General features: G+C 33.4%; 1 protein-coding gene across 40 annotated transcripts in view; it reads left to right on the top strand.

The window, feature by feature from the left end:
* The window catches only part of LOC141450533 (uncharacterized), a 248,211-nt gene that overhangs the window by 165,152 nt on the left and 56,304 nt on the right, over positions 1 to 26,755 (top strand). For 7 of the 40 annotated variants that reach the window (XM_074121113.1, XM_074121120.1, XM_074121111.1 and 4 more), the window contains exon 1: positions 5,976 to 6,204. The exons of 32 other annotated variants lie outside the window; for them this stretch is intronic. The gene's annotated coding sequence lies outside the window, so the exon portion shown is untranslated. Of the gene's footprint in view, positions 1 to 5,975; positions 6,205 to 26,755 lie in introns of those variants that run through there. One more of the 40 variants, XM_074121117.1, reaches the window with a different exon arrangement.

The raw sequence follows: 26,755 nt of genomic DNA, 5'->3' as shown, positions 1-26,755 counted from the left end.
TATACTTCTGGAGATTGCTGTCATGACCTTTTTGTAAGTCTGCTTCGCTTATTATTTCTCATATTGTTAACATCAAAGAAAGCTCGTGAATAATACGTAATGTAAACGATTTCCGCTCGTTTCTTCCTATTTTCTAAAACCAGAGGTAATGTTATATTCCAAGTATAGAACTTTATCAGTTCAAGTAAGGTGAATTAATAATTACATTAAGAAAGATGTTGCTATCGAATTTCATCCTCGCGAGTGAAGGATTACAAGCACAGTAAAACCATCGCTAGATTTCCGTTTTCTTGAATAACCAAAAATATACTTTAAACCATAAAAAATAATTTATTTTCATGTTTTTTCGAACTTTTATGATAATATTTAACTCCACTTTTCTATTAACTCTTAGGACCAGGTGTGGGCTGTATTTGAACCGTTCACTGCACAACTCGATTAATTCCGTAGAACAAAAAATGGAGAAATGTGATGAAATAAGATTGTTTTTTAAAATGTCGTTTATAGTATAAATTCAAATAAATTTGCCGTTATCATTCAGCCAGCACCCGCTACTGCATTTGAGGTGAATTTTTGCAACGATTTACATTAGAGCATTGAATTAATCAAAATGGCTTCTGAAAAAAATTATTTATTATTCAATGGCCAAAAATTTTTTTGCCGTTTAATGGTGGATGATCTTTATTATTTGGTTATTTGGCAAATTTATTATAAATGTAAAAAGTTATGACTAAGGAACGGATTTTTATGTATTTAAAAATGCCAAATATTTAATTAAAATATGCATTTATTTTCGTCAAATATGTGGAAAATATGTGATTTTCTTAAAATATTTTCTGGAATATTTAAGTAAAATGGACATTTTTTTTTATGAAAATGGAATTTTTTTTGGGGGGGGGCAAGTTATAATTATTTATACAAGAAAAGAACATTTTTACCATTTATAATAATTTATTAGGAACAAAAAAAATTGTTTTTACAAGTTATAATGATTTATACAACAAAGAACATTTTTACTATTTATAAAAAGATGTGTTAAATTTTCAATTTTGAAAACTTCACTCTTCGAAATTGTTTGCAACCACATGAAATTTCAAATATTGGAAAGTAAAGTGACGACGATCTGGGCGTAAGATGGACTTGTAACGACTAAAATCCTTTGAAATGAGGATTTTTAAGTTTGTGGAAAGGGATATCTGCTCTAACCAAAGCCCGACACGGATCTGTACTCAGAGTTGACTTACTTGATGATGGAGATGTAAGGAAGGCTTGATAGGACGTCCTCTCTTTCTTTCTGTTTTTATTCTCTATGTGCGATCCGGTGGCAATATGTTGGGTGACTTGGGAACGTTGAGAGCAAGAAACGCGCTTGTCACAAGCTGTGCAGTACAAAATGTCTCCATCACTTCGAAAAAGTTCTGCTGGAAACTCGCGAAGATATTTAGCAACCAGTTGTTTGTTTGAGGCCGATGTTCGTGGCAAAAAAGAATACACTAAGTGACCGAACGAAATGAATTGGACACTTCAACGAACGAGCTGAAAGAACAGACAACGTCAGACAACTTCAAACAACTAACAAGTGCCCGTCACTGTTTAGCAGCATTCTGTGTAAATTACAATAACCATTGTACCCACTGCGATTCACAGCCCTACAGTCTGTGGTTCACAGTTCCTGTCAACCACCTCCCAATTATGGAAATATGCCCAAAATGAAAAATATGAAAAAATTTTGATTAAATATGTAGAAATATTTATTTATTTTAATCAAATATGTATAAATATGCGATAACATCCAAATATGTGGAAATATGTGAAATAAAAGTAGACTCAAACGGCTTAAAAAGTGTCAGTATGAATACTTCTAGTTGAAAAACGTCTGTAAATTGCCTAGAAAAAAATATGTAAATACATACGAATCCTTCCCTAGTTATGACTGAACCAAGTGCTTTGACACTTAAATTTAATGTATTTTAAAAAGTGGAGTTAATCGATTTGTGCAGTGAACGGCCCTTACATATACATGAATGTAAGTTGTATATATATATATTTTTTATTTTCATTAAATTTTTTAATTGAAGTTAGCGTATTTTAGATTCCGACGCAAAGATCATGGGTTCGAATCCAGCTGCTGGCTCTTAGATTTTCTCTTCCTGGAAGCTTCTTACAGCTCACTGTTCGGTGAAGGAGAGTGTTGTCTGTATCTAAAGAACACTGTTCGGATACCAATCTGAAAAATGTATTTCTGGTTAACCTTGTGTTCTGCTCCGTATTACTGTTAAACGTGTTTTGGGACTTGTGGGTCAATAAAAGTTAGTCTGCAGCACTAAACCCTAATAATAGCTTCACTTAATTTAGTTGTTTCCAAAAATGTTATCTACTACGAGAATTGGTCAGGATCATTTATAAATACAGAGGAAGTGTAGTTAGTATTGCATCCGCAATTTCTTTTATCAGCGAAGTTCATTTTAAGGAGCAAGAAGCTTGCGAGCGACGTCATTTACTATCATTAGTTATTGTATTGTCATTCTTTTTATTAATACAATTTGTGTTGTAGAGTTAAATATTTTATTCAATGGAACTAGAATTAAAATGACTTGTTTATTTTAGTAATCTGTTGATATTCATAACAATCGCAAAGTATAAATATTAGGACAGATTATGTCTACACTCTTCCCCTCTAATAATTAATATTTATATTAAATGAATGGAAAGTGAATTGATGTGATAATTCGACAAAGATAGCGGTGGAGCGACTAATTTAGTTGTGTACGATCTTATTTTGTATTTAAGGGACTATCAGTTTCATTCAATTTGAGTTGATTCCTTTGTTAAATCCAACGCCCGCACGTGAGATCTTGCCCATTTTGCGCCGATCAGCCCAATATCTGTTCTTCTTTAAAATCCAGTAGCCCTGATTTTCCGTTTAAGTGAGATGCACATTTCAATGTGCTCGCTATACATCCTCTTCCGCTGGAGCATAAGCGGCAGATCTCCGTGTGAGAGGCAACGAGCTTGAAAATGTGGGCCTGCAGTTAAATTTAATTGCTTCGTCACCATTTTAAAAATCCCTACTACCGTTTTTCTGGGTGGTCTGCCGTTATGTGAGTCCGTGGCTTACCGAGCCTACGTCAATGTAATTAAATACAAAATTATTAATTAAAGAAATTAATTTCTTTTAGTCGTCGCTTGGAAATTAATAAATTTCCGTTGATCACTTATAATTAAGAAAGCTCATCATACACACTAATATATGTATATACTCGGATATATTATTTTCATTTGACTTTTGTAATTAAGTTGTCTATCAGGAATCTTCTGCAAGTTAACTCATCCCACAATCTTTTTACGCTAACTAGTTATTACCATTGAATAAAATAACTATTTGATTTTCTAAAAATTTCTGCATCTTCCCTTCCTCAAATTGCCCTAAAAGTGGATCACATCTTTCAACACCGATACCCATAATAGATTTTTATTTACAATTTCCACAGTTACCTCCTTAATGGATCTTCATTCAAACGAATGAATGCCTGGCATCTCACTATAATGTTAAACTCAAACGACGTGCCACTTGGTGCAAAAGGCGAGATTCACGCCGGCGACAACACATTTACAAATATTTCCTAGTTTCCCAATATCTGCATTCAGAGACTGAGAACTGATAATCTTCTTTAAGGGGCAGATAGATGTTAATCCAATCAATCTTGATCTGTAGGCCGTTTTATTTAATTTCCTGGACGGAAATAGTTGCTCACACACGGACATACTCCAAAAAATAATACAAAATTGTACAGCAAACATTTTTGGATATTTCTCACCTAAATAAGAATATGTTTTGGGAATTCCTTCTTCGTCTTTTAAAACCGAATCATTCTGGCTTCCAAACGTCGCTGAAACTAAGACAGAGCGTTTATACAAGCCCACAGGCCCCCAGGAAAGGCCCTGGGCCAAGTGTCTACTCGTCTTCAGTAGTTAACGGAAATTGGGAATTGTGGGTACCGATTTAGCCTCGATCTCCTCCCCTAAGCGTTATTTCCTTCGTAAAAACTTTTTCTATTTTCATTTTATTTTAGTACATCGAGGGCCACAAGATATGTTTACATGGTGACATTCTTTCTGTTGTTAATATTTATTAGTAGCTGTTCTAGAGTTTATTTATTTTTAATACAAAGAAATATAATTAAAATCATGGTTATTTATAAAAGCTCCATGAAAGCGTTACTAAGTTTCAAAAAGGATGTAATATGTTTAGAAGAAACATTTTACAAAAATTAATGATGAATTTTAACATTGTTTATAAAAATTAGTCGCAGGTAGATGGGTTTGCAAGGTGGACTTTTTTTTTTATTGGAAAAACGGTATTTATATACGAGGTGTGTTCAAAAAGTAACGGGAATTTTTAAATTTCGCGGGTTTGGAGAGTCTGATTGTAAAATTTTTTTTTTTATTATGTTGGTACACATGCCCCTGAAGTACGATAAAATTTTCAGTAATATTCATTGTTTACTTCTTAAGTGGCAGCCGTTAAGGTTAGACGTGTTTTTCGAGCTTGGCGATTTTTGTTTGTTAAAAAAAATGGATCAAAGAATTTGTATTAAATTTTGCGTAAAAAATGAAATAAAGTGTGTGAAATGTTAATAAAGGCATATGGTGAGTCTGCTATGAGTAAAACAAGGATTTACGAGTGGTATAAGCGTTTCCAAGATGGCCGCGAAAACGTTGAAGATGACGAACGACCTGGACGTCCAAGCACATCAACAACCGATGAAAACGTGAAAAAAGTGAAAGAAATGGTTATGAACGATCGCCGAATCACAATCAGAGAAGTCGCTGATGATGTTGCCATATCAATTGGCTCATGCCATGAAATTTTTTCGGATGTTTTGGGTATGAAACGTGTGGCAGCAAAATTTGTTCCAAAATTGTTGAATTTCGAACAAAAACAACGGAGAATGGAAGTTGCTCAAGAGTCACTCAATGAAGTCGACAACGATGCGGATCTACTGAAACGTGTTATAACAGGTGACGAAACATGGGTTTACGGATATGATGTCGAAACTAAGGCTCAATCGTCCCAGTGGAGGCATTCTGGATCGCCAAGACCGAAAAAGGCTCGACAAGTGCGGTCGAATGTGAAGGTTATGCTCACTGTGTTCTTCGATTTTAATGGCATAGTGCATCATGAATTCTTGCCACAAGGTCAAACAATCAATAAGGAGTACTACCTACAAGTTCAACGCCGTTTGCGTGAAGCAATCCGAAAAAAACGCCCGGATTTGTGGCAAAACAATTCATGGATTTTGCACCACGATAATGCACCTGCTCACACTTCATTGCTTGTTCGTGAATTTTTGGCCAAAAACAAAACTTTAACGATGCCCCAGCCTCCATATTCGCCAGACATGGCTCCATGTGACTTTTTTCTATTTCCAAACATAAAGAGAACATTAAAAGGCCGTCGTTTTACAAGCGTAGATGACATTAAAAGCGAATCGCTGAAAGTGCTGAAAGCTATCACAAAGATCGAGTTTCAGAAGTGTTTCGAGGATTGGAAAAAGCGCTGGCACAAGTGTATTGTATGCGAAGGGGACTACTTTGAAGGCGACAATATTAATGTAGATGAATAAATAAATATTTTTTTCAAAAAACGAAAATTCCCGTTACTTTTTGAACACACCTCGTATTATATAAATATATAAAACATACTCGATGTAGATTATAATTTATTTGGGTAAACGAAATTAGAAATTTACTGATTTTATTACCAGCGTGGAATGATGGAATTACGAGATGCGTTTAATAAAGTGAAGAGTAAGTTTAGAGATAGAAAATAAAGTGTAGAGGACAGTGCGGTAGAGATGGACCGTGTATGCTTGCTTGGACAAACCGACCGACTCCCTCCGTAGATATTTATAGTATGTAAGCAAAACATTCCACAGTCCAAGTGCCTGCTGCGCGGTGGCCAAAGCCAGCCAGTTCTCGTCCGGACCTCGAGTGTGCGCCACTGTTGCTCGTTGTACTATACTGCAGTAACACTATTCATTCTCCTTTTAGTCAGTGGTTGATTTCGGTTCTCTGCTCTTGTTTGTAATAATTTTTTTTTGGCTCTTCACTTGTTCGTTATCATTTATGTGTATATAAGTTAGTTTATTGTCCCCAGTTCTGCGTTTTGGTTATAATCACACATTACTCATCATTTTAATCGTAAGTACTACGCAAATATGTATTTCTTGTATTTATCATTTTTGCGCAAATTTATTACCTCTTACTTAGTTTAGTAGTCATTTTTATCCAATAAATTTTTCTTGAAATACACGAAATTTCTGATATTAAAGAAAGATCAAAACTACTTTAATATTACCAAAAGTATTCCCTGTTGAAATAAAATTACAAGTTAGATGGTCAAAGTTCACTAATCTTCAAGTAGTAAGGCTTCTCATATTTAAGGAAGTACAAATACATCATTCTCGAATTTTATGCATTTTCTTCGTTTATTTTCCAGATCCTCAGACGGAGTTTGTCGCGAAACTATTTTCTTAAACTTTTTTGTAGCTTTATTTTCTCTTATTATCCATTAAATTTGATCATAAATGTGTCTGTACATGAGTATGCATACATAAACACAAATATATATTCAGGAAGCATAGAAATGGCAGTTAAGTTGATTTTTTTTAAATGAAAATCAATCGGGAATGTATCCTGTTTTACCACTTACTGTCTAAAAAGATGGTTGTGATGGGCATCTGGATTTATCTTATAAAATTCCTTAACTCTGAAGTTATTGTAACTTCTCTAAGGATTTCTTTGAGATTAATTTACTGGATTATTTAATGAATTTTTCTTATGTATTGTTACTCCACTTTACTACAAACTGAAATAGTTAGCTTTTTTTTGTAAAGGTGCATTTCGAAGAAACTAGCCATAAGTTAGTTGAATTCTTTCTAATATTTGGGATAAGAGTTTATATCTTAAAACTACATACGGCTCTGTGTTCAAATTAAATTGTAAGTTGAATGCTCCTAATTGCAGTAAAATTTCATTAACTCACAACCGGTCATTCTCACAACATAACTTTAAAAATTGATGATTATTTAATTGTAATTTATAGCTAGTGAAAAATGGATTTTATTTAATCGAAAATTTGACGTCTTAATTAGTCTACTGGTTATGCAATGATTCTCTCTTCATCTTCAGTATTGAGCGAATTAAGTTTCAGGTGTAAGAAAGCTTATATTGTCCAAAATATTTTCAATCTAGGAAGTAGATTGGCCATAGAAAACTGAACAAACCTTAGATTTTTTAATTTTAGATGATATAGGGAAATATTTTTCTCATTAGTTAGATTAAGGAGTAACTGTGAAGACTGTTTTATATGAATTGGGTCTCTAAAAGGATGAAAAATAAAACAAAAATATTTTCACACCCACAAATTTAAAATTATGTAGGAAAACTAATAATGGCCAGCATGAAGTGTATAAATAAAATTTTGATGGCGGTTACAAAATGTATAAATGAAATATTTGAACAGCTTTTCTCTAACTGTGTCCATAACTGAAGTAACTATTTCTTCAAATTAAAACTTATTAGATAAGCTTAATTCTTTAAAAATTCGCTTTAGTGTAAATCTATTTTTGACCACAGTGCATGGATTTCCTATCAGATTTGAACACCCGACCAAACACGTATTTTTTTTCTCTTTGGATTATAATGAAATTAAAAAGTAAATATTTTTTCCTTGTAAATAAAATTAGATTTGGTTTTATCGCTAGATAAAGTAAATTTGGCCTTATTTCGTAGTTTATTTATCTAAAAATTTAAAAATAAAGATTACTAGAAATTTTAATTAAATTTCAAAAAATATTAAATTCCTAGATAAGCATCATATCTTCCAAAATATACGACTCTATTCCTCCTTGAAAAAAAAAAAAAAATTGATAGACCTACAATTGTAGCTAGTACACTGAGTTTTAAAAAAATCTACCATTTTGTTTTGAATTGGTTGTGCCGTTTACAATTACGCATTTCTGGTTGCTAATTTTCGGTTTAATACTTCATGAAGGACCGATCTACCCATTGGTGAAATCAGAATAATAATTGTGAACTCTTTTGAGAAACTTCCGTTTTCAGTTATCTTGTGTATTTCGCCAAGGTGCGCTGTAAATAAGCTCATGATAAAAAGATTTTATTTCAGTTTTAAATAAAGTTTCGAGTAGTGAGCTCTTTGCTAATGGGAGTTTAGATAGAAATAAGTTAAAAAATGAAAAAAAAATCTAGGAATGTTTGTTATTAGTGTATTCACTTTACATTCGTCAATGATAACATATTAGGAATAGATCGAGTACTTCTTTGTCAAATGGATTAGAGGCATTCCAGACAAGAATGTGCTTGTTTTCCCTATAACGGTTCAGTTAAATACGGTTGAATGCCACGTGTTAAATAATATATAATTCAAGTCTTGATAATAGCAAGTCGATTTAGATAACTGTTAGTTATATCTTTAGTATGTAAATTTAGCTTTATAAATAATAATTAATTTTTTAATTAACTTAATGTACTTTCACTTATATATTTATTTATTTTCCTTATTATTTATATTACTTTTTTCTTATGAAAACTATATTTGAGCTGTTATTTTTGAAAGTGGTATAAGTCCATTTTGCATGTATCGAGATATTTAAGGTTTTGCATTTGAATTAATTTAAAAATATAAATAAAAAAATAACTGAAGTATCAATAATCAAAAATAATTGCTATAAGAAAGTTGTTTTGTTATTAGAAATGGGCTTATTCCACTTTCAAAAAAAATATTTTTGTGATAACATTTTATAGTCAAAATTCTTTTGTTGACTTTATAAAAAAAATCGTACTCCATTGAATGTATGATTATAAATATGGAAAGAATATGTCTATATCTTACTGAAATTACCATTAACTCTTTTTTTTAAAAATTGGACTTACACATACCACTTTCAAAAATAACAGCTCATTTATCTGATTGCTATAAATTGTTAATTGTTTAGGCCTTTTATTACAAAAGGGCTTACATTTCCTTTATCTAGAAAGATGAACATTTAAGGAAACGTGAAAAGCTGTTTAAAATATATAAAAAAAGTAATTTTCCCGGAAATAATCGTGTCTATTCATGAAATCTTGACGGTATTTCTTCAAGATTACAACAGCGTTCCCTCCATTGCTGTGGAGTATCTCTATCAGTCTCTCCGCTTTGTTCCGTCAGCTTGTGGCGTTTTTTTCTGTGTAACCATTTACGATTTTTTCCCCCCTTAAACGACAATTTACTTCTTCTGTCGGTTTTTCCTTGTCTCAGCAGGTAAGTTGCCGTGAGATGAGGTGTTCATTAAGTGAGTTTTAGGTAAATGCATGTTGATCCTGAAATGAAAGGGTGAGAAATAACTTTTTTTAAAAAAAATGTCCCTTTATCGCAGGGTTCTGCAACTTTTTCCCACCTGCTTCAACCAAATTCTGTGTATTTCAATCCTTCTAGTTTTACGTTTATTGAAGAGTTTCACAAATTTTAAGACATAATTTCTTGCCCATTATTGCAGTTATAGAATTGCATTGTTTAACGGAAACAGAGGCGTTACACCCCTTCATTTAATATTCCCTCCATTGTTTCTACTTCCTTCCATTTCTCTTTACTTTCACTAAAATTTGTTGACCAAATTCATTGAATGAATTTTTGTCTTTTTTTTTAAATTTGTGTAGAGAGCCGGAGGTAAGTTTTTTAAAAATAACTATTGAGATTTACGACTGCAGTTGTGATTGCTCCTGTAGAAAGTAAATGTAATAATTGATACAATAACATGTGTGGAGTTACCGCCCACTGTTGACTCTCCAATGAACCAATCATTGACTTTCAATGCCACATAAATCACTCTAAAGATGAAAAAGCTGGTCAATGGGGGAGGATTAGGAATGAAAAGTACTTTTAGATCAGAGTGAATGATTCTAAATGAAACTGAAGCAAATTTCAGAAAATTATAGTTCTGGTTGATTTTTGACCAAAATCTTAGTGTGACATCCTCCGGTGGTGTCTAAGCAAAATATCCAATTTCTACTTTCTTATTTTTGCTATTTTTCGTGGCTGTATTGATTACCCACTAAATTTACTTTATTCTACTGAAACTAAACACCCACATTTGTAAACGTTACTTATTCATAATTTGAGATCTCAAAAATGATAATTTTGATGAATCTCAAAATATAATTTTTTGTTTTATTCATCAATTTACTTTTGTATAAGGTTAGATTTAATTACATCACTAGCCTGATGTAAATAAAAGCACAATATACAAGTGTCCCAAGCTATATGAAAAAAAACTAAAAAATACGTGTCCCCTTAGTTTTTTGTTAGAAATCCAAATTTAATTTGTAAATTTTTTTCGGTGCTTCCAGAAGCAAGATACAGGCACCAACTTCATTTTTTCAAATGGGGAGGCGTGGTTTTTATTTTAGAAATAGATTCCTCTATTAACCGATTACAGGCATCTATTATTCTTTGCTTTAGTTCATCTACAGATGCAATCCCGGCTTGATTCTGATACACCTAGATTTAGAAATGCTTTTAGGTAAGCAGAAATAAGGAAAGAAAGAAAAAAGTTATGAATAATCACCTTGTTTTTCGGGTATCCCCAAAGGAAATAGTCCATAGGAGTCAAATCCGGTGAGATAGGTGGCCACTGAATCGCCCCCTGTGTCGATATAACACGTCCATCAAATTTCCTATCGAGATATCTCTTTATATGCCTGATGGTGTTATATTGACTCTATTTCTAAAATAAAAATCACACCACTCCATGAAAAAATGAAGTTGGTGCCTGTATCTCGCTTCTGGAAGCCCCGAAAAAAATTTACAAATTAAATTTGGATTTCTAACAAAAAACTAAGGGAACACGTATTTTTTAGTTTTTTTTCTAGCTATCTTAGTTTCCGAGAAAAAGTCGTTATCCATACAGCTTGGGACACCCTGTGTATATATGACTAGCGTTATGTATTTATTTCTAACTGGAGTAAAGAATAGAATAATAAAAATTATAATAGTTGAAACTTTATTTGTAAAAAGAGAAAATAAAGGATTATCCGGAATTCTGCCAGATTAATTTAAGCTAATTAAATATTTTAATCTACATCAATCGTAATAGATTACCCCCTTGCATATATTTACTTTATTCTACTGAATCTTAATTTATTCTGTGGGAAATTTTCGTAATTATAACAACTTTTCCTTGATTATTAATTAGTTTTACTGCAAGGTGCAATTTATGCGCATTTCTGCAGTGCTTGCAAGTAACGTTAATATCGTTTATATTTTTAAAATTCAAAATATTTTAATTGCTGTCAGTAACTTTATAAACTAGTGTAAAGAGATTCTTGTAGGGCCGTTGACTTCATTGCATTCCCACTTGCCTGCAATATTATTTAATTACTAAGAGAATCTGCGATAGAACTAGAGACATCCTGAGTGACTGAGTGTGGTATTCGCTAGTTCCACGACTGATGTGATGAGATTTCAATGAGAATGTTTGATTGATTCATTCATTTGTTTGATGAAAACATATTGACCATCAAATTTATGTTGATTTTAAGGTGGTTTATGGATGGCATGATGGTCATTAGTTGTATAAGGAACCGTCCAAACTGACTTTAACCAATACTAATGCAAATGTCACTAGAATTACCTGTAAATGTATGGCTTACGCAGAGCCGTTCGTTATATCCAGTTTTATTTAATTCAATACTGGAAGCGCTGACTGTACTGCGAGAATTGCTGGAGTTACTGTACAGCCATCCATAGCAAAATTCGGCTGATGTTGATTATGAAGCAATTGTTTGCAAGAAGATCGGCAGCAGCGCTAAAAGATGCTTTATGCGGTTTAAAGGGAGATGCCACAAAAAATATGGTCTAAAAATAATATAAGGTCATTACAAAATATATGGTGACCGTCACCAGCAGATTAAAGAGATTTGGCGACCTACCCAGTACTTGAACATCACTTTAAGGCTAAGAAAGAATTCAAATGTCTGGGTATTTTACACACGTGCAAAAACAAAATCAGCCAGGATATTAAGGAGCCAAATAACTGCCGGAAGTGAGAAGTTATGCAGCTTTGTTGATGACTGACTCGTCAAAGTAAATTTATATTGGGAGAGACTAAGGTCACCATTTGAAAATGAATAGATCCAATCGTTCCGAAACCTGGAATCTTGAAATACAGAGATAAAAAAGTAATACCTGGGAACGGAAGAAGTTATGGATCTCTTATATGGGCTTGCCCAGGAAAATGTGATGTATCGGACCAGAATAAAGCAAGGAATTTAGAGAGCTCTTCATTATTTTAACTCAGAGAAAACTACATTCACTGCCCTCACTCGTGTTCTTAAATAAAATTCTTCACTAATTAGGTTGTAAGCTTTAAATTAGCTACATTTGTCTTCCTTGCGGAAATAATCTGAACTTTTTCGAAGCAAATATTTTCACAATTTTTAGGAAATTCCACCATTTGAAAAAGGCGCTTCTAAGCTCTTTTTGATTTGAAGTATTCTACGGTTGACTAACTATTTTAACAGTTGACTTTAAGTACTAAAAGTCAACTCAAATAAGAGTTGTGATTTTTAAATAAACGAAATAATGAACTTCTTCTCAAGGTGCCTTTTAAACTTCACGTTTTCAAAGAAGAAAAATTAATATCTTCGATTTTAGTCGTCGTAGTATGCATATTTCTTTCATTCCAAGTTAGTGCGATACGGTAACGTAACTTTTTTTTGCGTTTATTTGTGCTACAATCAGCACGTTGGCGCTATAAGTAACAATGATAACAGTAACAAATGAAGCAAACGAGTGGAGAAGTTACTTAGTAGTAACACTCCAAAACTTGTCTGTTAGCCACTCTCTTCACTGGAGAGGAGATCACGAGGCCACTGTCTTTTAAGACGTCTTGTCGGGTCATCAGGAAGAGTTCTAGAATAAAGATTTTGAGCTAGAGGATTTATATGAGATTGCAGGCTGAAGTGGAGTTTTCTATATCTTGTTTTAGCAACTTGTGTGACAAAAGGATTGTTAAGGTCAGTATGTATGTTATACTCAGGTTGGAGACGTAAAATGAAGCGTGTACAAATAGTTCGATGTATTTTAGATTGAAAGGACTGAATCCTTTTGAGATTTTTGCGTTTGGTTGAACCCCACAGCTCTATTCCATACGCCCAGATTGAAACGTAACTGAATTCGATATCTCTTCCCTAAACTGATTAATCTACCTCTAAAGGTGGACGAGAGTTCGAAACTAGTTCAGGAAACAGGAAATATGCGTATTACGATGGTTAAAATGAAAGATATCCAGCAATGAGGACCTAACCAAATTTTCAAGAAAAAAACGAAATACCACTTTTCCCCAATTTTTCTTCTAATATTTGGCCCTCTGAACGGCTCCCCGCTTAGCTCACCCACTCCATTCTTTCGCGCAAGAACTAAATGGACAATCCCAAAGAATTTCCTAGTTAAACTTATTCTTTCCCATAGTTAATAAGTTATAAATATTCCTTTAGTGACAGATCAGACTCATAAATCATTCTAATTTTACTTGTCCTTTATGCTGTTAATGTTAAATAGTGCAAATTTTTCGACTGTTGTAATGCAATTTGTCGCTTCTAAAAATATTCATTTCTTAGACTCCTATTTTCAGGTACATTTTACGACAATAGCCGTCCATTTTCTCCTAACTCTAATTCAAATAGTTTCAATATTTTTCTTCATATTTGCTAATTGATTTGTCGGAGTACTGATATTGTTAAATAAATTAATAATATTTTTACAAATCGGCCAGATGGATTTAAATAAAGTCCAAAAATAAATTACTTATTATTAACTTATTCGTATAAGAAAAAAATATTTACATAAAAATCAAAAATTAATTTTTATTCCTGAGTGAGATAAAAAAAATAAAAGTCACAAATTGCAGCCGTCAGCTTAACAATACTTCCTGATTTCTGGACTAACTAGTTTCAGGGTTATTCAATCAGCTGAATTTGTTCCCTTCTTAGATCTTGTTCCAAGTTTTCATCCAACTTCTAACATCAATCAAACATCAAAATTCACTTCAAGCAGATGCCCTCTTAACAAGGTTTTTGTTAATAATGGAGTTAGACTGGAATTTCTTAGTGTTTCTTTTTTTTTTTTTTTAATTTATTTTGTTATTTTACAACCTGTATACAGTATACAATCAGTAAATATGGAGAGAGTGATGAACTGGTGTGGGAGGAGAGCAGGAGGAGAGAAGCTACCCAGCGGTAGCACTCTCTATAGGAGAGAGGAGAATGTGAGGAGGTGAGTGTGAGGAGAGGAATACGAGGAGGAGAGAGGAGAATGTGTGGAGGAGAATACGAGGAGGAGAGAGGAGAATGTGTGGAGGAGAATACGAGGAGGAGAGAGGAGAGTAATAATTTAGGTTAAAATGAACCCACAGAAATGCCAGCATGCCACGTTTACTCTCCGGCGGGGCTCCTGTCCACCTGTCCTCTTCCTTGTACAGATCTGGTGCGCTACCTTGGGCTCTACATAGACAAACGACTCACGTGGAACCCACACACTAGACTTAAAAGATAAGCAATGACAAAACGTATGAAACTTCTTTACAGATTACTTGAACGACGCTCCAAATAGTCCATAGAACTCAAACGCTTAATATACAATACTATTCTCAAACCTATGTGGACTTACGGACTAGAGCTGGGGGGTTCAGCCAAACCTACAAACATACGGGCAGTACAAACATTTCAGTCAAAACTCCTCCGACAGATAGCTGATGCTCCTTTCTACGGTGACTAACCTCACTCTTCACAACGACCCAACATTCCCTTCGTAGACCAACTCGCTAAGACTAAATACCAAAAATTCCACACTACTCTCTCGACTAGCTCTAATCCTCTTGGAGCCCCCACGGGATAACTGAGTGATTTAAAACTTGGGGCCTCTTAGCGATGTACATTTGTAATTTAGTATTTTTAAAATGTTTAAAATGTAAAATAAATGAGGTTTATGATCAATTAAAGTTTGGAGGTAAGCCTTAATTCTTCCTCTCAAACCCCTCAAATTATTTTTCTGAGAAAATAAATATAGGCCTTGCATAATCAATCATAACAGACAAATTTTCAATTCTGGCATTATAGATCCCATTGTCTTTAAAAAAAAAAAAATGAAATCACCTCTCAGAATGCGAGATCTTGGCATAGTAACAAGTTTTCATGAATGGTGGTGTGTACAGAACGCTTTTTGTCTCTCCAAGATTTTTGTTTATATCTATCTGTAATCTTTAAAAATCATTAGGAGTTTGTTATATTATTTTTCAATTGTATCCTTGCTATACTAATATATAATAGAGTCTTAGGTAATTGCGAAAAGATGCAGCAGCTAAGTACTTATTCGTATGTTGGACTTTTAAAATAGTCTGATTAAATTGAATTTTTTTGTACAATTCTGGATTTACTAAATTCGTGCAGATTTTCAAAGTGTTTTTACCTGGAAATGCATTTTTTAAAAAAAGGAAATTGGATCTTTAGAAATCTCTTTCTCGGATTGGGTTTGCCGTCACTATAACTCGTATCAGTTCGAATTTGATATTTTCATTTAGTTATGGCCCACATGTCCGGTCAGTTATGTTTTAGCGAGAATTTCCTGTTCGAAAGTGCTTCTTTCCAAGAAATGTGTCCAGTTTTTTTACAATTTTATTTACAAAAAACTTTAGAAAGTTCATTTAATTTTGTTTGCGCAGATATAACATAAGTTAGCCTTGCTCTGTGTAACACAGGATCTGTCCTGTATCTATTAAAATTTCCTAGTTTTCAGTAACTTGAGAAATAGGGAAAGGCAATAAGTTTTTTTTTTTTATCCTACAAGATGTTGTAATTTTGTTTCCAGTAGGTTTCGATTATGAGGATATCTTCGTGAAAAGCAAAGGAAGATCTTCGAGTAAAATCATGGATGCAAAATCAGGAAACACACTGCTGTTTGTCTGGAATGCGGATGTCCCTTTTTCTCCTCTTTGCTAAACAAGATCTCTCTGTCCAACAATCGAAGCAGTCTAAAGCATAAATATTTGTCGTAACCTTTATTATGACAATATGTTTGCCTCGCTTAAAAATTATGCTATAAAAACGTAATTTAAGTTATATAAATATTGAAGAAATTGCTCATCATGTGGTAAAAATAGGAGTTGCAGCAGTTGTACTGCATTGCAACTAGCCGTAGAAAATATAATTAAAGAAATGATGAACCTTGGCTAGGAAATCGTTTTGCTCCTTGACAGTATGGCCTTGGACCAACCTTAACTTACTTTGACCATCTCTATATTTCTTTGCAATTCAAAAAGTTAAATGAAGTTGACATGAGTAGGTTTTGATTGGCAATAACCAGAGAATTTTATACGTATATAATACAATAATTTCATTATTCTATCTCTACATTTCGGGTAGCTTTGGTGCCCTTCACCATGTTGAAAAAACCTAATTTAATTCTGATGCCGTTCACATATAGAAATATTCATAATTTGTTGGTGTTTGCAACGGTAGTAGGAAAGAAGATTATTAAATCTTTATGATCATTGATCTGAGGAAAGTTTGCCAGATCCCTTATTCTCAGTAAATACCGTAATCTATTCAAAATACTCCACAAATCGCTATATTATTTAAAATTATACTCTAATTTTTTGTCTCAGTCAATGCGTGTCACCCAAAATGTGTCATGTCTGACACGTGTGACATAGGTTTACATTACGAGTTACACTACACTCATAAAATAATTTTACATCAAGTTATGACCTAACAAATTTCAACTCTCAATATCATCTGAATTTATGGATCTGTTAACAAAAAACCTATAGCTTATAACTGAGAAAAGTGTAGTGTTTAAGAGAACAAAATTTCATACTAATACACTGTTTATAGAGGGAGCTGTAGGCGGCGAAATTTTAGAGCGAGTCATGCCCCAAAAAAATTTCAACTCTCAATATCTTCTGAATGTATGGATTTGTAAACAAAAAAAGTGTAGAATTTAACTATGAAAAGTATAGGTTTGAAGTATAGTACATTAGAAATGTTTGCCTGATCCTTATTTTTAATTAATACACTAATTTTTTTCATAGTTCTCCACAAATCGTTGTATTTTTTAAAGTTATAGAAACTATTGGTCTCCTAGGTTGTCTGTCACCAAAAATGAGTGTCATATGTTCGCACCACGGCAGAATGTAGTAATTTAATTCAGGCATGTGAATGTTCAGAGTATTTCTTCTATTTCCCAAGTGTCCCGACGTCTCCTGTTTATTTAGTTGTCTAATGAGATATCTATGTAATATTTACAATTGTGTTGCTTGCTTGTACTTCAACAAAAAAAATCCTTGCAGGTTTCTTTACTTAAAGAAGTTCTTAATTACATGCCTAACTCTTCGATTCCTTGTACCGCCTTCTTACAGAAACTTTAACTGGAAAAAAAACTGTGTTTCATATTTCAGTTTTCTGCTAAAAATTTATTTTTATGCAGCATGTTTGTTTTTGGTACGTTTTCAAGAAAAATTCAAAGTAAAAATCCTGAAAATAAACAATGGGGTTTTAAAATATTGAGGTCCAGAGTTCGATTTCTGCTCTTGGCCTTGAATTTTCATTATTATTACGTCAGTGCGTAAATATATTAAATTGTATTCGCTTGTCTACATTAAAGTGATAAATTTTGTATCTACGTAAAGCCCGCTAGAAATAACACCTTTTGTACTCATTTAATGTAACTCTTCGGCAAATTTTGATAAAGAAACTTGAATCTCTCTCACATTAAATTTTTTACTAGTTTAGCAGTCAGTTCTGTCGCAGAAATATAAATTAATCTAATCGTATAATAAAATGATTATATTAAAGATCTCTTACAATAAAAAATCTGAGGAATTTCTTAGAGAAGAAGAGAAGCATTTCATGTATTTTTGGAGGCCAGAATTCAGATTTATCAAATATTTTAATTAGAGTAAAATAACAATGAAATAAGAGTATTTGCTCTCTCTTTCTCCTATATACTAGAATTAAAAATATAATAAATTTATTAAGTTGGTAATTTACAGAATTATAAAACTAGAGCACTACTGTGTAATTAACGTGGAGTTTTATTTTTGGATTTCCTAACAAAAAATTCGTTTAATTATTAAATAAAATAGAAATACCTTATAAAAAATAATTAAGTTTAATTATTTTTGTTGAAGGTTATTGATAAAAGTGTTTTTATTTTTACTAGTTGTTTTGACGGTTTAATTATTTGCAGAAAGGAAATATTAAATTGAAATTAATTGTTTTCTTGCTCTAATACCAAGTTCTGTCTTAGAGCTTTGAGGGCAAGATTCTATCCTTCAAGCAAGCACAGAGGTATTGCAGTTAGTTTTCTTTAGATTAGTGCTGCACGAGAAACGAGACTTGTGCAACCGAGATCGAGACATGATATACATCTCGTCGAGAAATCTCGGTCTCGTCTCGGTTTTTCAAATATTAATTTTTAGCTACAAAATTATAAAATTGTGTTCTTTATTAATAAATAATCATTACGGGTATTGAATTAATTATTAAAAGATACGATTTTATTGTATATGTTCAATATTACTACATCTATTTGACTTCGAATTACATAAGTAAAGTAAGCAAAGTAAAGTAATCGCCTATTTTTTCAGGCGGGGCTTTACGTCCAACTACCAATTAAGTGTCGCGGACGGAGGCGACTAGCAAACATACTTTACTGTAATTTTCTCATATTAACCATTAAATAAAATCCAAAGCCTAAGACCGGGAATCGAACCCAGTACCACAATACACATTAGCTTCGCAGGTCTCGCACCGCTCGGCTACCGTGGCGGCCCCCTTCGAATTATATAATTTTTACATAAATTCGCTAAATTTCACTATTCATATCATTCATTCATTCAATTTCATAAATTTCGCTATTAATAATCTAATACTTTGAACTTTGATATTATTTGAATTATATTTTAGAATTTTGGAATTAGTGAATTTGAAAAAAAAAGACTATCTATGCACCTAAAAAATATTGCCACAAATTTTCGTTTTTAAGATACACTTTGCCCAAGCATTGATACATAAAAGAGCTTTTACTGAGTCAGAAGTTAGAGAAGATCTTCTATTGGTCATTATCATCGCAGCTTGCGAAAATAATCTTTCCGATGGCACTGAAGTTGCACAGATACTAAAAATATCTTTCGCCATTCTAGACAAATTTTTGAAGGAATTCTCAAGTGTTTTCCACTATTCTAAAATGTCAACGTCTACTGGTGCTTGGTCTAATTTGGTGTAATTAATTATTTCTGTCTTCCATGCTTCGTTGATATTTGCTGATTTTTGAGCAAATGGTGCAAAAATATTGATGCAGTCGTCGTCGTCGTCAAAAGGTGAATCATCAGATTCTTTATCTTCACCAACAGCCATAACTAATGGAGCGGGAAGTTTGTTGGGAGGTGTATTTTTTATTACACGAATCGACTTGTTATAGCAGGCAGATATGTTATTTGGGTCTTTCATTTGGCGCGTTTTTAACATCTTTTTGAAATTATATAAAGATATATAACAGTAATAGTAATATATGATGCATTGAAGTGTAAGTAGTTGTCTTCTTTTACACACATTTTCATTACCAATATATAAATTAAAATAATTATTAGAAAATAATAACATTTTTTGAAAAGATTATTAATAGCAAACCGCTTTTAATACTTAAACAAAAATTCAAAAAACCGAGACCGAGATATCTCGACGAGACCGAGACCGAGACTTGAGCGACCGAGACCGAGATCGAGACTGCATAAAATCTCGCCTCGTCTCGGTCTCGTGCAGCACTACTTTAGATAGATTGTTCCTTAACTTCGTTGGTTATAAAGAAGTTTCAGAAGTTAGTTTTTTTGTCTTCAAAGTGTATTTATTCACTTTATAGTGAAAACTAAATTTATAATCTGATCGCAATATTCCTTAAAAGAGGAAATTCTAATTTTTTAAATTAAAAAAAAAAAAATTCTCCGATTTCTGCTTGCTTTTGAATAAAATGTAAATGATTATCCCGCTTTTTTACTTATCAGCTTGTCAACTCCTGAAGCCATTTCGGAGCCTTTTTTCTTGCCACTCGGTCCCTGGACAGTATCTTCTTTTCAGTCAACTTTGTCCAGTAAATATGAAGTTTAAAGTTCACTAAGAAAAAAAATGCAACTGCACGGTATAGATAGTCATACTCAAACGTTTTATTGTTCCTAATTAGACAGTTGAATGTTAAATATGTAATGCAATAATTTAGATAATAAATAAGGACATATTTAGAACAATGTTATCTCCCTTTAGTAGGTCATCCTCTTAAACCTCCAGTTCAATGCAACTTCAGACAGAACTAAAACCCTGTTGGAGGTTGGACAATGTCAATGACTTCGTCTGTCATAACATGCTTTCATTCTTCTAGATTTTCAACCATTTCAGGCATTGATTCATCAGACTTATAAAGAGAAATTTAATATCCATTTGACATCACCTTTTGTCACGTCTGTTGCACATTAATCAAATTTCACAACTTATTTCTAATTAACTATTCTGAAGATGTATGTAAAATCAGAAGCCTCAGACTTAGTGAGAGGAATTAAAATTTTTCTACATAACCTTGTGTATAATTTTTGAAGGATGGATGAAATTCAGGAACCTTACATGCATCCAAATCTCTCTAAACAATTCTGATAAACTGTCTTTGTAGATGGATGCAAAATTAGAAGCACCATATTCAGTGTATGGAGATAAAATTCTCTTTACAGTTCTTATGAACAATGTGTGACAATGAATGGTTATCCGATACCAATTAGAATGATAAAAAAAAGCATCTACGTTTGTCGAAATTATTTGTCAATAAGTTACTTAGTTTCATTCAATCATTGATTGGTATCAATTATTGTACAGTTTTCCTGATTATGCAATTGGCTACTAAAATCGCAAGTTTTATCCGTAGTAGCGCGCATGTCTTATTGTATCTCTGACTGGTGTTGAACTTTCATCCATTAGTTAGATGATTGATTAATCTGTTTGTTGGTATAGAGAATTCGACTTCAACTATGTTTTCGTCTCACTTTAAAGTTGCTAACAAGTGTCAAGAAATAAGCAATACTACAAACCTAACCACATTTTGACTAAAGTATACTAAAGTAATGCCTATTTTTTCAGGCCGGCTTTACGTCCAAACTACCAATTAGGTGTCGCGGACGGAGGCGACTAGCAAACGTACTTTACTATAAAATTTATTTTATTAACCATTAAAAAAAATCCAAAGCCTAAGACGGAAATCGAACCCTGTACCACAATACGTATTACCTTTACAGGTCTCGCCTCTAACCGCTCGGCAACCGTGGTGCCTCACATTTTAACTATTAAAATCTTAGTCTGCTGTAGTTATTAAGTTCTCTGTGTAATAAAAGATTTTATTATACAGTTAAGTATTGTACGAGTATAAAATGAGTACTGTACTGTGTGGGAGATTTAGGAACAGAAATGCATCAGGCGGGCCAAAGGTTTATTTTTCTTTATTGCTGGAATTAATTGAACATACAAAAATGCTATTATTACAGGATTCAAGAAAAAGTGGCATTAATTGGTAGTTTGAGGCAAAAAATTTAGTCCTTTAAATGTAGCTGGGAATATCTACTGCTAATTGTCTGATTAATTCATCAGACTTACAGAATATCAGAATTATCTGATTAGCAAGATCAAAATTTTTGACAAATATCTCAGTCTCTTTGTTAAACTCACATTATCCTGATCCATCCTTGTTGAATAACAGAAGAAGTCGTCCAGATTTTTATAGCATTGGCTTTTAACCTATTTGATCAAGAGTTCTACTTAGGGTCAGGAGTCGGAAGGCAAAAACAACATTTCTAACGAACAATACATAATAGATGTATTATCCGTATTTTAAAAATTTGTTGCTTAATCAAAAGAGGGACAAAATTATGAATTGGAGGAATTAAAAGATTTGAATATTTAATGAGATTGAAAAGAAGCAGAGATCTTAATAAATCGTACCTAGGTTGATTAAAATGGTAGCTACTGAATGAAGAATTTTGGGCTTCAAGGTTCAAAGGGAAATTTACCTTATTAACTTAATCGTAGAGGTTGGAATTCAAATCAAATGCCGTAATAATAGTTATTATTTTCTTCTACAGTAAACTTGAGGCATTTCTTTTTATTCAAAGGTTCTGCTTTCTACCTCCGTAACTTTTAACTGCTATTGTTTCCTGAATTAAAGGTAGCTATGTAACAACTGTAAAGATATTCAAGTTGTAATCATATCAGGTGCGTTATTACTACACAGCCATGTTTTGTTGAAGCTATTTTCCATTTAAATTTTTTTTTATTTTAATATTTTGTATTAAAATTAATTGCCAATTAAATTGTTTATTATAGAGTTTTCCTTATTCGAGAAATTGAAGGGAAATCAGGAGGCATTGATCGTATAATCCGTATTCCTCAAATTACTGAGAAACTGATCGCAAAAGGTCGAGAAATCCATCTAGTATTTTCGGATTTAGAAACAGCTGACGTCTCTTTGTCAATTAACTACGGAAGTCATTAAAATGTCTTAGGTATAGACCGTATTGAGAGAAAGGGAGAGTGCAGAGCCTCGATCAAAGTAGGGAAATGGATCTCAGGCGCCTTTTCAAATTTCCAAGAGTCTCAGGCAAAGATATGCCTTTAGTTGCTCACACTTTTTAAAATATCTCCTCAAAATATTGTAGATGATTGACCGACCCCCTGCTAGGGGATACCCGGGACAATCGTACGATCACCTAACTTTTGATAGCAGATTACCAAGAAGTAAGTGGCTCAGGTATAACTTCAGTCATAATGCTAAATTCATTGGTTAGAAAAGTTTTAAAAGACCTGGAGAAAGTTGGTTTAAAGGGGAAAATAGAGTCGAAAGTGGTGAGTGGAAAAGAGAAGTAAGAGCTTCAAGAAACAATAAAAGCGTGAAACGGTTTAAATTGGAGCCTATTATGCTTGAAAATGGAAGAAGAACTTGTGAAGGGAACACATACCAAAGAGTTTGCAAAAGCCAGAGAAACTAAGAGCAGTGTAGATGGAAGGATGCGATATAGTGACAGAATATACAAACAGAAAAGAGCACCGAACGACAATATTTGAATATTGACGCTCATAAGGATATCCTCAGGGAAGGAGTCTATAATAATAAAGCCAGGAGAGAAGTGCACAAGATCAAAGATGGCCGGAGAAGTCCTTATTGCATGGCTGGAAAGAAGAAAGAGGAGAAGATTTAAAGTGACCTCCTGGCGGGCTGGAGTTGTGCGAGAATCCCACCTTGTGGAGTACGCACAGAACCAGAAGGTTAGACGTGAGGGAAGTCACAAATAAGTGCAAACTTCCGAAAAAAAAAAATAACCTCATCCAAGTTTCTGAAAGATTGCCAGAGAACGGAGCGTTAATATCATTGATGATGGTTATTTTTATATTTATTTAGACGCGTCATGAGGTCATTGGCGCCCCCATATTACCTGTTTCACGCCGTGGCTACTTGTACCTGGTTCCCATAGTTTATTGCTGCAAAACGCGTCGTCTGACGTAGTTCAATTCGCCATCTTAGAAGTAGCATTAACGTTTTACTATAAGAGTCGTGTTTTCTCATATTCAGTTTCTGGAATATTACAGTTTTTGTGCTATAGTTTTCTATAACCATTACTAGTTAATGAAACAAAAACGAAACAATATTCAATGAATGGCAGGGTTCGCGAAAGTCTTTAACATTTTTTTAAAAATGTAATTTCAATGTTTTTATTGAACTCATTAAGAAAAGGATTTCTTAATAAATTAATGTTTTTCTAGATCCACGCCGAACTTTTTAATTATAAAAATTGAAGAATCAAGTCAAATACATTTTTGTCCTTGATCATGATTATAAATGTTAAAGACGTTATTGACAAATCTGAGGGATGGAAGTTGAATTCGAACCCGGGATCTCTGCATAAGACAGTTTTATCTTGTATCTTTAGCGTATAGAGTACTCGTATAAGAGTAAAAGTGAACTAGATACAGGAGTAACCTTGTACCTTTGTTTTTTACCTGATAGCTTTATTCAACTTATTTATTGCACCTTTTTATTGCAATGATGGTATTGTACTTGGCATACAAATAAAGTTACTTTAGATAAAAGTTTTTATAAAATTTTTAAAAAAAGTTTTGCAACTAAAAGATCAAGATCAATAAAAACTAAGATAAGGTTCAAATAAAAAGTCTAACTTGAGCCAAAACTTTTTCAAAATTGAAAGTTTACTTCAAATTTCTTCCCCTTTTGCAAGTTTTTTTTTAAAATAATCAGAATTCCTTCCCTAATTTGCATGTATTGATTGTGCACTTTTAAGATACTTTGCAAGAATTGTCTGTCGATGTTTCGTATAAAATGTTTAATCGAAAGTTCGACCAATTAAATGTTGTTGTACCATTTTTTTTTTTTCAAACGCTGTTCGTAGGAAATAGAGAGTGTAGAGCCCGGCAGACCCAGCTGTGCGCTCAAGGTACCGGAAGTAATAATTTACTGCACGGTTGATTAACTTACTTTGAGATTTTCTTTCAACATCGCTCCAACGCTGGTCTAACAAACTTTGTATTCACAATCGGTTTATTTTCTATTTTTATTTGAAAAATTGATCCAGGAACATTTGATAACATACTTTCTTAAGTACTGGTGGTGGTAACTGGATATCGGCGTCCAGAATATCGTTGGTAACGTAAGTTTTATTACTCTTAATTTCAATAGAGTACTTCTTATATACGAGGGTCGTTTGAAAAGTCCGTGCAAAGTCAGAGAGATAGCACTACTGGCGCGTATCGAGGTTATGTTTAGTTAGTAGCATCTCTTGGAAGAACACACACCAAGTTTCAGCCAGATCGGTCTATTTCGTTGTGTTTGGCATTCGTTTGAATCGAGGAAGTCGAGTGATTTTCAAAAAATGGACGAAAAAGAATTTCGTGTGTTGATTAAACACTACTTTATGAAAGGCAAAACGCCTCAGGAGACTAAAGAGAAGCTTGATAAACATTATGGTGATTCTGCACCTTCGATTAGAACAGTTTATAAGTGGTTTCAAAATTTTCGGAGTGGCCATATGGGCACAAGTGACGCTGAACGTTCTGGACGCCCTGTTGAGGTTACTACTCCAGAAATCATTGATAAAATCCATGATATGGTGATGGATGACAGAAGAGTGAAGGTGCATGAGATTGCTAGTGCTGTGGGCATCTCGAATGAACGGGTACATAATATTTTGCATCAACATTTGGACATGACAAAGCTATCTGCAAGATGGGTGCCGCGATTGCTCACGCTTGACCAAAAACGAAATCGTGTGAAATGTTGCAAGGACGGTTTGCAGCTGTTCCAGAAGAATCCGCAGGACTTTAAACGTCGTTTCGTCACTGTGTATGAAACATGGATACATCACTACACTCCTGAGACCAAAGAACAATCTAAACAATGGGTTACCAAGGGGGAATCTGCGCCAAAAAAGGCGAAGACCGTTCCTTCGGCCGGAAAGATTATGGCGACTGTCTTTTGGGGATTCGCAAGAAATAATCCTCATCGACTATCTGGAAAAGGGTAAAACTATTACAGGTGCATATTATTCATCGTTATTGGACCGTTTGAAAACCGAGCTGCAAGAAAAACGCCCACGATTGGCCCACAAAAAAGTCCTTTTCCATCACGACAACGCACCAGCTCACACCTCAGCAGTTGTGGTCGCAAAATTAATGGAAATAGGGTTCCAACTCGTTTCACATCCCCCCCTATTCTCCAGACTTGGCTCCCTCGGACTACTATTTGTTCCCCAATATGAAGAAATGGCTGGCGGGAAAAAGATTTTATTCAAACGAGGAGGTGATTGCAGAAACGAATGGCTATTTTTCGGACTTGGACAAATCCTATTATTCGGAAGGGATCAACAAACTAGAGCAGCGTTGGACGAAGTGTATAAGCCTAAAAGGAGACTATGTTGAAAAATAAAAAAGGTTTACCCCAAAAAATTAAGTAGTTTTTATTTTTGCACGGACTTTTCAAACGACCCTCGTACTTCCTTATTTGTTCTCTTGCTTAATTTGAAACCAGCGGGATTCCCAAACCTATTATATTGACCACCCTCTCGTATAATTTGAACTCCTTACATCTGGCTGGTTGTGTTTAGCGAAACGCTTGTAACCCATGTCACAGCCTTAGTGATTAGTTCTTTCATTTTGTACGTAGACTCTCTCAATTTTATTGACACCTGCATTTTCAGGAGTATATTACGTCTATTAATTTACCAAATTTCCATCGTGTTATGCAGAGACGTGCATATTGTTCACCTTTGCTAAGTAGCTGATTGATGAAATGTCTTGGAGAAATCAACCATGCTGAATGTGTAATTTTAATTTCTCGCAGGACATATTCTCTTTTTTTAATTTATTCATTTGTTTATTTGAAAACCTCATCTTTACTTTTTTAAATGAGTCCTAAATTCAATAACTAGCGGCAAAAGAATTCTTGTCTTGTAACATGTACTCCTATATTTGTTCTGAAATACTTATTTCATTCAAAACTGAAGTTTATTTTTAAGTAGTTCTTTTAAGATTACAAGTTCTCTAGGAATTCTAATGAAAACGTTCATCTCAAGACGTCGTTAACTAGTTTTAAATAGTT

The sequence above is a fragment of the Rhodnius prolixus genome, unplaced genomic scaffold (genome assembly GCF_049639745.1).
Source record: "Rhodnius prolixus isolate KJV_2025 unplaced genomic scaffold, Rpr scaffold_2, whole genome shotgun sequence".
NCBI classification, from domain to species: Eukaryota; Metazoa; Arthropoda; class Insecta; order Hemiptera; family Reduviidae; genus Rhodnius; species Rhodnius prolixus.
Note: the sequence above shows the minus strand (reverse complement) of the source record. Positions and strands in the feature narration are given on the sequence as shown.